At 29.6% G+C, this 14,380-nt stretch overlaps 1 pseudogene; it reads right to left on the reverse strand.

The window, feature by feature from the left end:
* Nucleotides 1-1,271: 1,271 nt before the first annotated feature.
* LOC11438495 (ribonuclease 3-like protein 3) lies at nucleotides 1,272-13,049 on the reverse strand (annotated as a pseudogene).
* Nucleotides 13,050-14,380: the final 1,331 nt, after the last annotated feature.

Here is a 14,380-nt window from a genome sequence, read left to right on the forward strand (position 1 = left end):
ATTTTACTTAAAGTGTGAGTGATGAAGAGAGTGTTGAAAAAAAAAAATTGTTGCTAGCACTTGTCTTTCCTAAATTAGTTAATAATATATATATATATAATAAAAATCTCTTTCATCTCTTTCGGGCTGACTTTCGCTCTTTTCAAAAATGCCATCAATTTTTAATTCAAATAATCATGTAACAAACAAACAAACATAAATTTAAATATTAAAAAAATGTAACAAACACGATACAAATATATATGCGCTCTTTTTTCCTTTATCATTTAAAAGTATAACAAACTGGATGAGTATATTTATATTTACTTTTTCATTATCTCAATTATACCCTTAAACTACTTTTTTTTTAATAAAATTGTTGTTGGTGTCATTAGAAAAAACAAATTTTTATATTTTTATTTTTAATCAAAACCAAAATTTCGTAAAAAAAACATCGTTCATAATTTTCAAATGCTAGTGCAATAAAAAGAGCGGAAACATGCCCGTCTTTTCGCTAGTGCACTATAAGGAATTTGTTTTTTTTTTTACCAAAAATGGGGAAAAACCACTACCTAAACCACTGTTGAAAAATGGACAATTAAATCATAACAAAATTTAAAAGGAGCAATTTTATCTACTTAAAAAATGATACTTTGATCTCTACAATTTTAAGAGGCAAGCATAAAAAATGCTAAAGGTGGAGAAAAAGCAAAAACATAAGTGTGATGGATTTAAAAAAAAAAAAAAAAAAAAAAAACCTAAATATGTTGGCTAAAGCCATACACAACATGAATGTTGAAAGATGATTACAATTTCTATTATTGTTAGTTAGTTAAAAGTGGTTGGTTTGTTGGTTCTTGAGTTAGTTACAAATTGAATGAGCCTAATAATTAGATCGATGTGGGACTCAACAAGATGCATGCCAATATACAAGGATATTTTCAATAGTATTCTTCTGTGTATAAAGAGAGTGTGTGTGCAAACCACTATTGTTCTTAACTATTGGTATTGAGAGCCTTGATTCGATCTTGTGTAAGAAAAGCGAGTGAAAGTAAGTATATGAAGAGAACAAAAATAAATACTCCAAAACATTGTTCGTAATTCATCAAAGTATATTATATGATGCAAAATTTGACTAAATATCTAGTGCAGCTACCTTAAAACATGACTGAAACGTTCTTGAAAAAATGTCATACTTGTGGAGAAAAAGTGAAGAAAGTGAAGCAAGAAAACAGTAGGATCTGCTTCAATTAATGGAGGAGCAAGAAACGGTGCAGATAACTTGTTTGTCAGTAGCAAATAAAAATCGTCTCTGTTCTATATCAATCATTGTGGCATTCACTAATTGGTTCTAAATATATACCTTTTATAAATAATATCAAACATGTCAATTGATACCTTATTTATATGGTATCAACATAGCCTTAATACCATATATAGCAGACATCAAACCCAAGCAACAAAGAAAAGACAGCACAAAATAGAGACCAAACGTGCTCCGCAAGAAACATAAACATCAAACTACAAGAGCATCTTCAACTGTAGATGTGCTTCCACTTAGCACACTTTCTATATTATTCAAAGCATTCTTTGCAGCTCTATAACGTGCAATGTCTTTCTTAGAGCCATAAGTGCCTCTTCCAACAAATTTCTCATTTATAAAGACATCAATGTTCATAGATTCTTTCCACAAGTCTACGAATTGTAAATTCAATTTTTTCTTCTGACAAACTTCAGTCAACTCTGTGAGGGGATGCATCTCGAAAGCGTCTGGCTCAATTATAGGTTCAAGTAGTTTTCTGAAAATCTGTCCAAAAAATTGAGTTAATGAATATAACAAAATAAAATGTTAATTTAAAAAATATATACTATGTTATAATAAAAGTATTGGTACTAATTTATATGAGCTCAAAATCACTTCTAAGACAATGCGTAGAAGATATTTGAAACAATCACGTTTTACTTATATGAGATGGTGTCCATATATAAAATCATATAAATATAAACATGAAATTGTACAATTTCATAAAAATATACTTTTGATGGATTTTTAAATATATCATATTAAGTGAAAAATTAGTGAATACCTTCCACACAATTTCGAGGGATGAGTTGCAATCAATGAAAAGAGCTCCAATGGTTGACTCAACAATATCAGCTAGATCTTTAGGCACACCTATGTGCCCATTTGAATGTATAGGATATTCTTCGATTGCTTTAGTAAATGCTTCAATCTGTATCAAAATTGCCAACAAACAAAAAAAAAGTTTGTGATACAGTTTATCGTATAAATTCAAAGTTCAATCCAAAATAATTCATATACTATAAAACATCGTTGCATGAGTGAAAAATGTTTACCGATTATTTTTTTTAGGAATGTTTACCTATTATTGTTTTCATTAAATTATTGAGTAAACCTTCATTTGGATCCCTGAAAGTGTCCCTCGCTATCAGACCAATCCCTCAATCAATTTAATGAATCAAAAACTCCCCCAATGTACGTTATGTTAGTCAAATGCATCCAAAACGTTAACTTGGTGTTAACGGTGCTGATGTGTCCGTTATCCTTGCCACTTCAACCACATTGTTGGCCTTCCACGTAGGCAGGGACGTAATTGCATGGGATAACAAACATTGCAATAGGCATTTTAGTCCCTCATTTATTCTCACTCTTCTTCTTCTTCTTCTCTCCTCATCAAACAAACAATCTGCAACCTCAATTCGAAACCCTAAAACCCAATTTTCAATCCCAAATTCTCCTCTCTCATTTTCAAAGTTAATACCAAAATTGAATTGAGTTTGAATATTGTTGGAGGTTGGGAGATTAATTTGGTCTATTCTTTCTTCCTTTTCCCTTCCATGTTCATCTTCCTTCATCACCCATATCATGTTCATCTAAACCCAGAAAACTTTATCTACCAATAATTTGTATCAATCCCAATTTCTTCGTAGATTTGTATCAATCCCAATGATTTGGCTTATTGTTTTATGGGAGTTGTTTTCGGGTGCTGTTGTTTGGCGTGGTTGCATGGCTTCAGTTTTTTCCTGCTGTTTTTGTTCCTTGCCTTGCGCCTGTTACATCTTGTGGCATGGTTTCGTGTTGATAAATCTTTGCTTTCAGAAAAATAAACAAACGAAGGTGATGAAAATTGATTTAAAAATTTGTTGTTGTTGTTCTCCTCTCAGCTTCTTGATTTTGTAGACTTCTTTTCATTTAGAACTTTTGAATTTTGATTATTATATGCTTTAGTTTTTGGATCAATTAGTTGATGATTTTGAAAAGAAAGAAATATAAAAGTACTGATTTTGAGTGTTTGAAAGTGAAATTTGGGATTTTGTTGTTGTTGTTTTGTTAGGTGTGTTGATGCTTGATGGAGGTTTTAGAGAGGGAAGAGGAAGAAGATGAAGATTGAACTTTGTTCATCTTTTTCCAGAAGATATAGAGTTCTAGCGTTCATTTTGGTCCCCATCTATGTGGACATTCCAGCAAGCATATTATGTGGCAAAAATTATGGACACATCATCAGACTTAACACCAAGTTAACGTTTTGGATTAAATTGACTAACGGAACTAACATTGAGAGAGTTTTTAATAATTTCTGTTGATCGAGGGACTGGTCTGATAGCGAGGGACACTTTCAGGGACCCAAATGAGGGTTTACTCTTAAATTATTATTACATAACTCAGTTTCATTTTTTCAGGGAACAATAAAAACTTCTTATACTAATTTTTTTCCTCTAAATATATATATATATACATGCAATTTTTTTACTAGTATGTACATTTATTAGTCAAACAATTATAAGTCAAAATGGCATGGGCATGCGGAATGACAAAGGAAGTATGAAAATTTGAATAAAAATTAGTTAGAAACTAGCACGGGTTGAATAACGTATCTTGTAAAAAAATTGTTCTAAAGAAAAAATGAGTAAATTAATTAATATTGCACAAACTCGGATTTTTTAAATAAATCACTTTTACTATATTTTTAAAAAACTTTGTTATAAAGGAGAAATGAGCAAATTAAGGGAAATAGCTGCATCTTTCTAAAAAATTGTTGTCGTTCATAAATGTGAAAATTAAGCAAGCATATTGCACAAATCTCATTTTGTTCAAGAAATTAGAAAAACAAATTAGAACCAATGAAGGAATCTACAATGTGCATATTAACATTATATAATAGTTAGATTTATAAAAGAGACTGCAACTGTCATAGACTAATCAAAAAAGAATTTTTTCCCAATATTTATATCAGACAAAATGAAAAGAACAAATGGTATCCCAAAGTCAAGATAGTTTACGATTACAGTCCAAAGCGATACACCAAAATAGTAGAAGTTCAAATCGTTCAGCAACAAAGATCTACTTTGGAACAACTCGAATGTGCAAGTTCTTCGATGACTTTTCGAGATCAAAGATGAGCTTACCACCTTCTTCCATCACACGTTCTATGCTAAAATTGAACCACTACCCACCCAAGTATTTTTCATAGCTTGCTCTTTCGGTGGTAATGAATGTAACATCCCGTTTTCCCAACTTAAAAATTTCATAAAAATAATCAGAGTATTCACATAAAACGGAGTGTCACATTCTTTTCTTAAAATCATAAACTGAATAAATAACTATTTATCCTTTAAAATTCAATAAAAAAATCTTTAATACTTCGCAGCGGAATTTATTCAATAACTAAACAGCCTTTGGCACGAAGGCCTCTTCATAAATGTCTCATAAAAATCTAATCTAGAAACATAGTCATAAATCTTCAAAAACAATACGTAAGGAATAGAAAAGCAATAACAAAAGATCTCATCCCGTTACGTATCAGAGCACCTAAGACACACGAGAGAGAAAGCTCACATGACATCAACTAGTCTTGGTTACCTGCAAGTTACTCATACGAAGAGCAACATTTCCAAGCAGAAGGGGTGAGATTTCACAAAACAATAATATCAAGCATATAATTCAATAATTATATTTAACAACATAAATAACTTCATCTATTAGTAATAATAATTCTTCATGTAATAATTCTTAATAGTTCAACCAACTTCTAATCATCATTTCATAATAACATAACAACACAACTAAATCATCACTTAATAATAATAATCATATACAACATGACATAATCATCACTTAATGATAATAATCATATAAACAAACAACATATTCATCATCTTATATTGATATAACAACAACATATACAACAATGATTAATAAATATTAATACTTCACTTAGTTCTTTATTAACAACTCCTTTGATAAATGACAACTCAACGACAACGACAACGCAACTTCTACAACTTATCAACTCGACAACTTGACAATCTTGACAACTCGACGACTTGACAACTTGACTATGCAACTTAATCTTCTAATCATGCATGTGGTACCAATCCAGGGCATCAAGCCCCCAACGTATTTGAGCGTAAATAGGCTCCCAGGGCATCAAGCCCTCAACTTTATTTGAGCGTAAAAAGGCTCCCAGGGCATCAAGCCCTCAACTTAATTGAGCAAAGGCTCCAGGGCATCAAGCCCCCAACAATGAAATGCTAATGCATGAACTCGGCCTCTTTAACTTCTTAAATCGACAACCTCTTATATAATCCAATACTTTGGAACTTCATCATCTTAATCAACTTAGACCGACTCATGCAGCTTAGTTAAATAACAACAGCGACACAGCAGTATACAAAACAGCATGACATAATAATATCAAATGCAAGTCAACAACATCTCAAATATACATTCATAATTCAAGTAATAAGTACGACATCATAATCAACATCAACACATCCTAAAACAGCTTCATAGATTATCATTAATATTGTAAACAACTACCATTCCTACCCCAAAGACCAACTCATGAACTCATTAGACCCTTTATACAAGGTTATCTCCTTCCTAAAAACATCTCTAGATGGTTAGGATAAAGTTCCTACACTTAAGAAGAAGTCTGGAAACATTTGAAGTGAAGAAAATTACATTTTTAAGGTTTCTGGTAAGACAGTATCAGACACACTAAAATTACAGATTTTTCTGTCAAAATCGCCTCATGATCACTAGAATCGCTTCATGATTTCGACAGCATCATACATACTAAAATTACAGGTTTTCTATCGAAATCGCCTCATGATCACTAGAATCGCCTCATGATTTCGACAGCATCAGATTTTCACCCTTCACGTTTTCGCGCCTAAAAATCAAACCGTTAACCCGTTTTCGATGCCGTTTTCGCCTACGCGCTCCTGACACTTAGCTCTATCACAATCTACAGAAAGATTCCAGTTTCAACCACCCAAAAATCGGTTTCCAAAACCTCACATAATCACTCATTTGCCAAAACATTTAGACACCGACTCTTCAAGCGAAAATCCCAATTTTCATCAATCCAAACTCAAAAACTGATTAGGAATTTAACCTATGATTCTTCTACAACATGAACACCACCTATTACTTTAATTCATCAGATTATCTACTCTTTCTACATCAATCTAACAATTTTTCATCAATTCCTCACTTTAACCCTAATTCTCAAATCCTCCAAAATTAATCCCACCCTTGTTAAATTTAATCATCAGGATTACAGACTTAATAAGATTGAATGTTAGTCTCACCCTTACCTTAACAATCAAAATCGCAGCTTCCTAGGTCTTTTTCTCTTCTCTTGACCTTTTCTCCCTTTTCTTCAAAATTGATCGTTAAAACTAGGTTTCCCTATTTATAATCTTTTTTCTATTTTATCTTATTTCTCTTTCTCCCCCAAAACTCTCTAAAATCTCATAACAACCTCTAAACTCAATATTATTTTATTTTCAAATCTTATTCTATTAAATAATATAATAAGCCACTTAATAAATCACATAATCATATAAATATATTCTAAACTCTTCTTAATAAATCCTGGACTCAATTAAATAATTAAATAAAACCAATAATTCAAAGAGGGCGTTACAGACGACACTTATACTTTCTCTGTCTGGTCATCAATGAGAGTGATTGTTTTGCGCTTTTCTTTCAGAATTGTTCTTGACACCTCGTTTGGGAAATGTTAAACAGGAAAATAACTGCAATATTAGTCTAATGCGTATTAACATGGATAAGATGTATGTGAATATAGTTACATATAATTTATAAAATCAAGGTATCATAACTGATTTTAAGCTAAAGAAAATGTACCATGACTTCTAATTTATCTTCTTATTAGCTTCCTATAAAGTCTAGAAAAATGCATGCATGTGGATTATATGCACCCTGTTGGCCAATTAACATTGTTGAAACAAACGGAAATTAAGCATCGCTCCCGCATGTGCATCTATAGCTAGCACCATTTGACATTGATGTCTTCGAACATTTGATGCAACTCTCATAATACCATCCAAACTGGTTATGATTGAATTTAGTTGTTTTCCAAATAGTGATGCAATATGTTTCCTAACACAAATTATGCACATGAAATAAAGAATAATGCAATATGAATTTGTATTTTGTGCTTAAAAAAATTCAAAGCATGTTTGTGCATAAAAAAAAGCAAACCTTGACTAAGTTTAAAAATTCAATAATTGGCCTAACTTGAGACAGATTTGAAAAATTGTTGTACGAAGTACGTTGAGAAGAAGTCGAACTCTAACTTAAGTTATGACTGAAGCTTTGACTCTGAGCTTGAGAAGTGTTAAGGTCACGACAACAATTCAAGAAACATGGTCAAACAACAATCAAATCAGATTGTGAAATAATAAGTTACTCTAACACTGTATTTTGAAATCATAATGCAAACTTACCAAGTCTTAAACTTCTCAACAACCGGATGATGTAGGTTGATGAGCAGTCTTGAACCTGACCAATTGTTACATATATTTGGGTTTACATTGACACAAAATGGAAGCAAATAACTCAATGTATATAGATGGTAAATAATCAAGCTACGAAGTTTTTTTTTTTTTCCATAGTGTTACATCAACCATATTCCCACTACATATGTAAATACATCTTTCAGGTCATTATCAAACTTATATAAAATTATATCATCTGATCCTGACAAATTAGAAAATAATACCTTTTATCTTTCAAAACAATGTTCGTAAACAGTTTCTTTCTAGTCTCAATTGGCGTTGTCTTGACAATCTCATGAAGAAGTCCAATGATTTCTTAAAAAAAAAAAAAATTACATCTATAAGAACAATATAATCGGAGAAAACATAGAAATAAATTAAAGCACATAACTATACCATATAAAACGTCAGTTTTAAATCTTCCATCTTGAATTTTCTTAAATGACTTAAAGCGAAATTCATGAGTAAGAACGTTAGTTATTTCTGCATCTTTGTACCAAAACTAAAAACAACCTTATAGGGATTAAATGCAATGTCATTATCAAACACATGACAATTATACAAAGTATAAGTCTTGTTTTCCTCGATCAAAGCCTTCTAATGATCCAATTCTCTATATCGAGTTATTACATGAACTCGATCACCCCAAATCCGAGAAAGAAACCAAAAAATATAAATAAATCAAAATGTACACTAATAAGTAACATTGATAAATCATAAAGGAAATTACAACAAATCTTAACTAACTCATCTAACATTTGCATCACAAATAATGAGCTTCATATGTTGATTTTCATTTACTACCAGTCACAATCCAAGAATTCAGCACTCCAAATCCTATTTTCCAAATGTCCAAATCATTTTTGAGATCATTAATGTAGTCATAATCCCTTGACATTGAAAGTCCTATATAGAAATATAATAATACATCATGTAATTTTATTCCCTTTGTTCATTCTGATATGGAAAGAAACTAACATATTTCATTGTGATCAATTTTTGTATCATCAATTCAACCTGATCTTAAATGCACAAATTTATGTATCATCAACTTTCTGGACCTCAATGATATGACCAAAATAAATTTACACCAATCAACTTTCGTACGGCTAAATGATATAGGAAAGAATAAACAAAATATGAAAACTATTATAGCTTTAGGATTACTCACAAAAAATAAAATAACCCAAATGCATCAATTTTTTTCAACTACCAGAAGCTAAAATAACAATTGTGTCAAAACCTTATCAGGAGCTAAAATTCAATCATCATGACCTCTACTATACTCCACATAACAAAGTAAGATTCATTTATGCATTGTTCATATCAATTGAGTTAAGCTCACGAGGACAAAACTTTGAATTTATTATGAATTAACATAATAAATAAATAAAAATGTTTAAAATATTTTCTGAATGCCAAAAATGTTAAAAAAAAGATTTTTTTTTTTTTTTGCAAATACTATATTTACTCAATAATGTTTATTTTGTGTAACATGAATACAAATTTGTATCATCATATAAATGACTTGTTAAATATTTGAATAGGAGAAACAATTTAAGGAGTCTGAAATAATAACATAAATAATATCAAAATAGTTGATTTTTTATTTATTTCAATTATACTCTATCACAAATTTCGTTATAAGAATACCATATTTTTGGTCTCTTCCAAAAATATAAGAATTTATATTATATTTGTTACATTGTTGGTGTCATGGAAACAAATATGTTTAGTTTTTTTTAATAAGAAAAAATTAAGCTTAGTTTTTTAGGTATCTTTACATTGTTTGAAGAAAAGACATCTACAATTTTACTTTTAATTAAAATCAAAATTTTATAAAAATAAACATACGCATTATGGAACGGCAAAAAAAATTATACGCATTAGCGTAACAAAAAACAGACACACATAAAGCATTACTCTAGACGCTAATGTGTGTGTATATATATTCACGAGGTTGAAGAAAGAAAATAAAAATATTTGGTATCATTAAATGACAGCGTGAATAAAAATATTTGTGAGGTTGTGATGATTAAACAATATTGAAATTAAATATATAAATGATAAAAATATAATAAAATTCCTTTGAAAAAAGGTAATAAAATTAAGTGGAACCTCCTTAAAAAAAATTAAATGGAACGGTTCAAAAAAAAATTAAATGGAAGAAAAAAACATATTGAAATATAATATTAAAAAATAAAAGAAAAGGTTCCCAGCGTGAATTAAAGAGAGATGCTTGTGAAATAAATTGTCGAGAAGTAGTTTTTTGAAATAGCGTTCAACAACTTTTTGCCAAAGCTCATTCCATTCAATTTTATGCGTTCAAAAAAGTGTCTTTTTTAGTAAGTACTTAATTGATATTGTATTTGGCTTTACTTCTCCTTAAAAATGTAGAGAAGTTGAAAAAAAAACCCGGGTCAATCGATATCTTAATCTCCCACAACGGCAGTGTAGAAGCAACTGAAATTGGGAGAAAAAATTGGAAAATAGTTAAAAAAAATCGGTGAGGTAGCACTCAACCAAGTAACACAAAAAAAAAAATTATATGCATTAGTGTAACAAAAAAACAGACAAATGGACATAAAATATTACTCTAAACGTTAATGTGTATGTGTGTATATTTGCGAGGTTGAAGAAAGAAAATAAAAATATTTGGTATCATTAAATGATAGCGTGAATAAAAATATTTGTGAGGTTGTGATGATTAAACGATATTGAAATTAAATATATAAGTGATAAAAAGATAATAGAATTCCTCTAGAAAAAAAAGGTAATAAAATTAAATGGAACCTGCTTAAAAAATTAGATGGAACAGTTCAAAAAATTAAATAAAATTAAGTTAAATGGAAGAAAACACATATTGAAATATAATATTAAAAAATAAAAGAAAAGGTTCCCAACGTGAGTTGAAAAGAGGTGTTTGTGAAATAAATTGTTAAGAAGTAGTTTTATAAAGTAACATTCAACAACTTTTGGCCAAAGCTCATTCCATTCAATTTTATGCATTCAAAAAAAGTATTTTTTTAGTAAGTACTTAATTGATATTGTGTTTGACCCTATGAAGCCGGAATTCGTAGTATAAATATAGGTACGCGGATACGCAAAATTTTTAAAATTAGGATACGATATGGCTAAGATACTTTAACAAATTATTTATACTAATATTTATATGCATGTAAAATACTTAAAAAAACATTGATTATTCTTCAATACTATATAATCATAAAAGTCGCAATTTACAAAAAATAATACATGTGATCAAAATAAAAAATGTATAAGTATCCGTGTGTATCTGTCGATCATCTTATAAGTATCCGATAAAATATATATTTTAAATTAAAATAATTAATTCTGATACTCCGTGGGTACGTATCCGAGAGTATCCACGGAGTATCGGTATCCGATACGTATCTAGTACAGGTACGTCTCCATTTTGGGTATCCGGGCTTCATAGACCTAACTTCTCATAAAAAATGTAGAGAAGTTGAAAACCGGATCAAACGATACCTTAACCTCCCACAACAGCAATGTAGAAGCAACTGAATTTAAAATTATTTTTATTCTTATAAAATAAATATAATATATAAAATAAAATAATATAAAATAAAATATAAAATTTGGATGAGTTGGCATTCTCCAAAGGTAAGGAATTATAGAATTACCAAATTGCCCCTCCTAGAAGCAAAATTGGAAATTCATACGACATCCAATTTAAAAAATAGTATATAGACAAACAATGTCTCTCTGAAGTCTCAAGTCTCTCCCTATCTGTGGTTTATATATAGATAGAGAGAAAGACAGAAAAACCTATAGACTGCACTACAGCATGTCCCTAATAATGCTTTTTCCAACCGTAAGAACAGAACTTGTTATGCAAGCATAACCCTAAGAACAGAACTCAATTGATTATTTTATTTTATTGTTTGACGATTCTTAAGTGTTTCCAAAAAAAAAAAACAGAAATTAAGTTTTACAAAAAAGTGATGTAATAACATCAACTAACCCTTATTTCAAAAAAAAAAAAATCAACTAACCCTCGCAAGTTTTTAATTGTTATTTTATAAAACTTTAAAATTCACCTATCGAAGTCAAAGAAACCTCTTTTTTTTTTAAATGTCACAAAAAACCTTTAAACATACTAAATGTATAGTTTTAATTGTTGTTTTATTAAACTTTAAAATTCACTTATCGAAGTCAAAGAAAACCTCTTTTTTTTTAAAAGGTCACAAAAAACCTTTAAAAATACTAAAAGTATAGTAGCAAGAAATATTAATAAATCTGCTCAAATAATAAATATTACTAATAAACAAGGCAATGAATTAAAAATTAATATTAACTGTTTTTCCCATTTTGTTGATTTTTCATATATACTCTCCATTGAAGGATTTCCACATAGTTTAGACTTTTTTTTTTTTTGCTAGATTCAGCTTCATTGACAACCCTAATCTCATATCTAAATCTAATGATTCTATTAGTTTTAATTTCAGAAAAACTATAAATAAAATCTAAAAAGTGAGAAACCATTGCGTCATTGATATTAAACTTTTTTTTTTTTTTGGAATGATATTAAACTATCTACTACCTTGCCCTAATCTACAAAAAAATGCGTATCCCAAAAAAAAAAACTACAAAAAATGGAGAAATTAATTAGCCAATAAATACTTACTTCCTCTCCAAGTTGAGGTTTTTTGTGACGCAAATAACGATCCAATCCATGTTTGATAGCCACACGTGCCAGCTTTTCAGAGTCCACATTCATCGTAATAGAGTCAAAAAATTTGGCTTCAAATTTGGATATGAAAAGAACTGTTCCTTTGCTACCAACAAGCCAAGAACAGCATCACCCAAATATTCCAATTGCTCATAAGACAAATCATCTTCCGCTCCATAAGTGCTATGTGTGAAAGCCTCTTCCAATAAGTGCTTATTCTTAAACTCATATCCTAGAATTGCTTCCACTTCATACAACGGCGGCGGTGGCGGAGAATCTTTGTTGTTGTTATTGTTGTTGGTGGTGTCTTCTTTCTCTTGTTGTTTAAGAGATAGTTCTTCTTTGTCTATTTTGAGTGCTTGTGTTTGGATGAAAAGTACTTCTTCTTCTTCTTGCACTTTGTGTACTTGAGCTTCCATGGTGTGGTTGGAAAGACAGAGAAACAAAGGGAATAAGAGATTTAGAGAAAGTAGAAAATGTAGGTGAAGCGGCGTGTTGTAGAATTTGGCACTATATATATATGACGCATTTTCTATATTTTTTTGTTTGAAAGTTCTAGTAGGTAAGACAAAAATGGAATTAAATCAATAGAAATTATGTTTATATAAAAAAAATCGATAGAAAATATGGATGAGATCAATTTTGATTGTGTGGCATGATGTGTTATCGCTGAAAATTTATTAATTTATTAATATTAAATAATAGGCGTGATATGTTCAGAAGCTAATATGATTTTATTTGAATATTTTACTTAAATAAATTAGATTATATTTTTTGTTATATTGTTGGTGTCATTGAAATTGAAATAGATATGATGGTTAATTTTGTTTGATACAGCTTGAAACAACAAACATTTATATTTTTAATTTTAATCAAAATCAAAATTTCATAAGAAAAATATTGTTCATAATTTTTCAAAGTTAGCGCAATAAAAGAGCAGAAAGACGACTATTTGTGTGTCCGTCTTTTCGCTAGTGTACATAAATTTTTAAATGCTCTTTTGGTCCCTTAACTATTTAATTGGTATCACTTTGGTCCCTTAACTAAAAAAAAAGATTGTTTGAGGATTTTAAGTTTTTTTTTTACTCTCGTTTTGGTCCCTTCTGTTAGGTTTCCGTTAGTTTTAATAAAAAAACGTTAAGTTTGGACACGTGTCACCTTGTCATTGGCTCTGAGATTTTTTTTTACAAAAAAAATATTTTTTTTTTCTAATTTTTTTTTAAAATATATATATTTTTTATTTTTTTGTAAAAAAATCCCAGAACCAATGACAATGTGACACATGTTAACTCTGGGACACGTGTCATTGGCTTTGGGATTTTTAAAAAAAAAACTCAGAGCCAATGACAAGGTGACACGTGTCCAGGAGTTAACTTTTTTTTAAAACCCTAACGAAAACCTAACAGAAGGGACCAAAACGAGACTTAAAAAAAAACTTAAAATCTTCAAACAATCTTTTTTTAGTTAAGGGGCCAAAGCGATACCAATTAAATAGTTAATGGACCAAAAGCACATTTAAGCCTAAATTTTAATATCTATTTCTTAACATTTTTTTAAATATTTGTTTAATTTTTTATTAGTATGATATATTGCACTGTTATCTTATTTGTTGATTTTTTTTATTTGATAAAAAATGGTGTAATTATTACTCGATAAAAAATAACTGATTTATTTTTTAAGACAATTTCTATTTTTAGATTCTTTAACTAGTATCTCAGGAGCACCAGCTAGCAAGACTTTTTTTTAAGGCTTATTTGATCTATTGGTCCCCTAATTAATTTCTTTGGTGTCATAATTAATGAAACGTACGTTTTGGTGCCTCATTTTTTTCTCCGTTTGCCAAATAAATCCGGA

The sequence above is a fragment of the Medicago truncatula genome, chromosome 3 (assembly GCF_003473485.1).
Source record: "Medicago truncatula cultivar Jemalong A17 chromosome 3, MtrunA17r5.0-ANR, whole genome shotgun sequence".
Lineage (NCBI taxonomy): Eukaryota > Viridiplantae > Streptophyta > Magnoliopsida > Fabales > Fabaceae > Medicago > Medicago truncatula.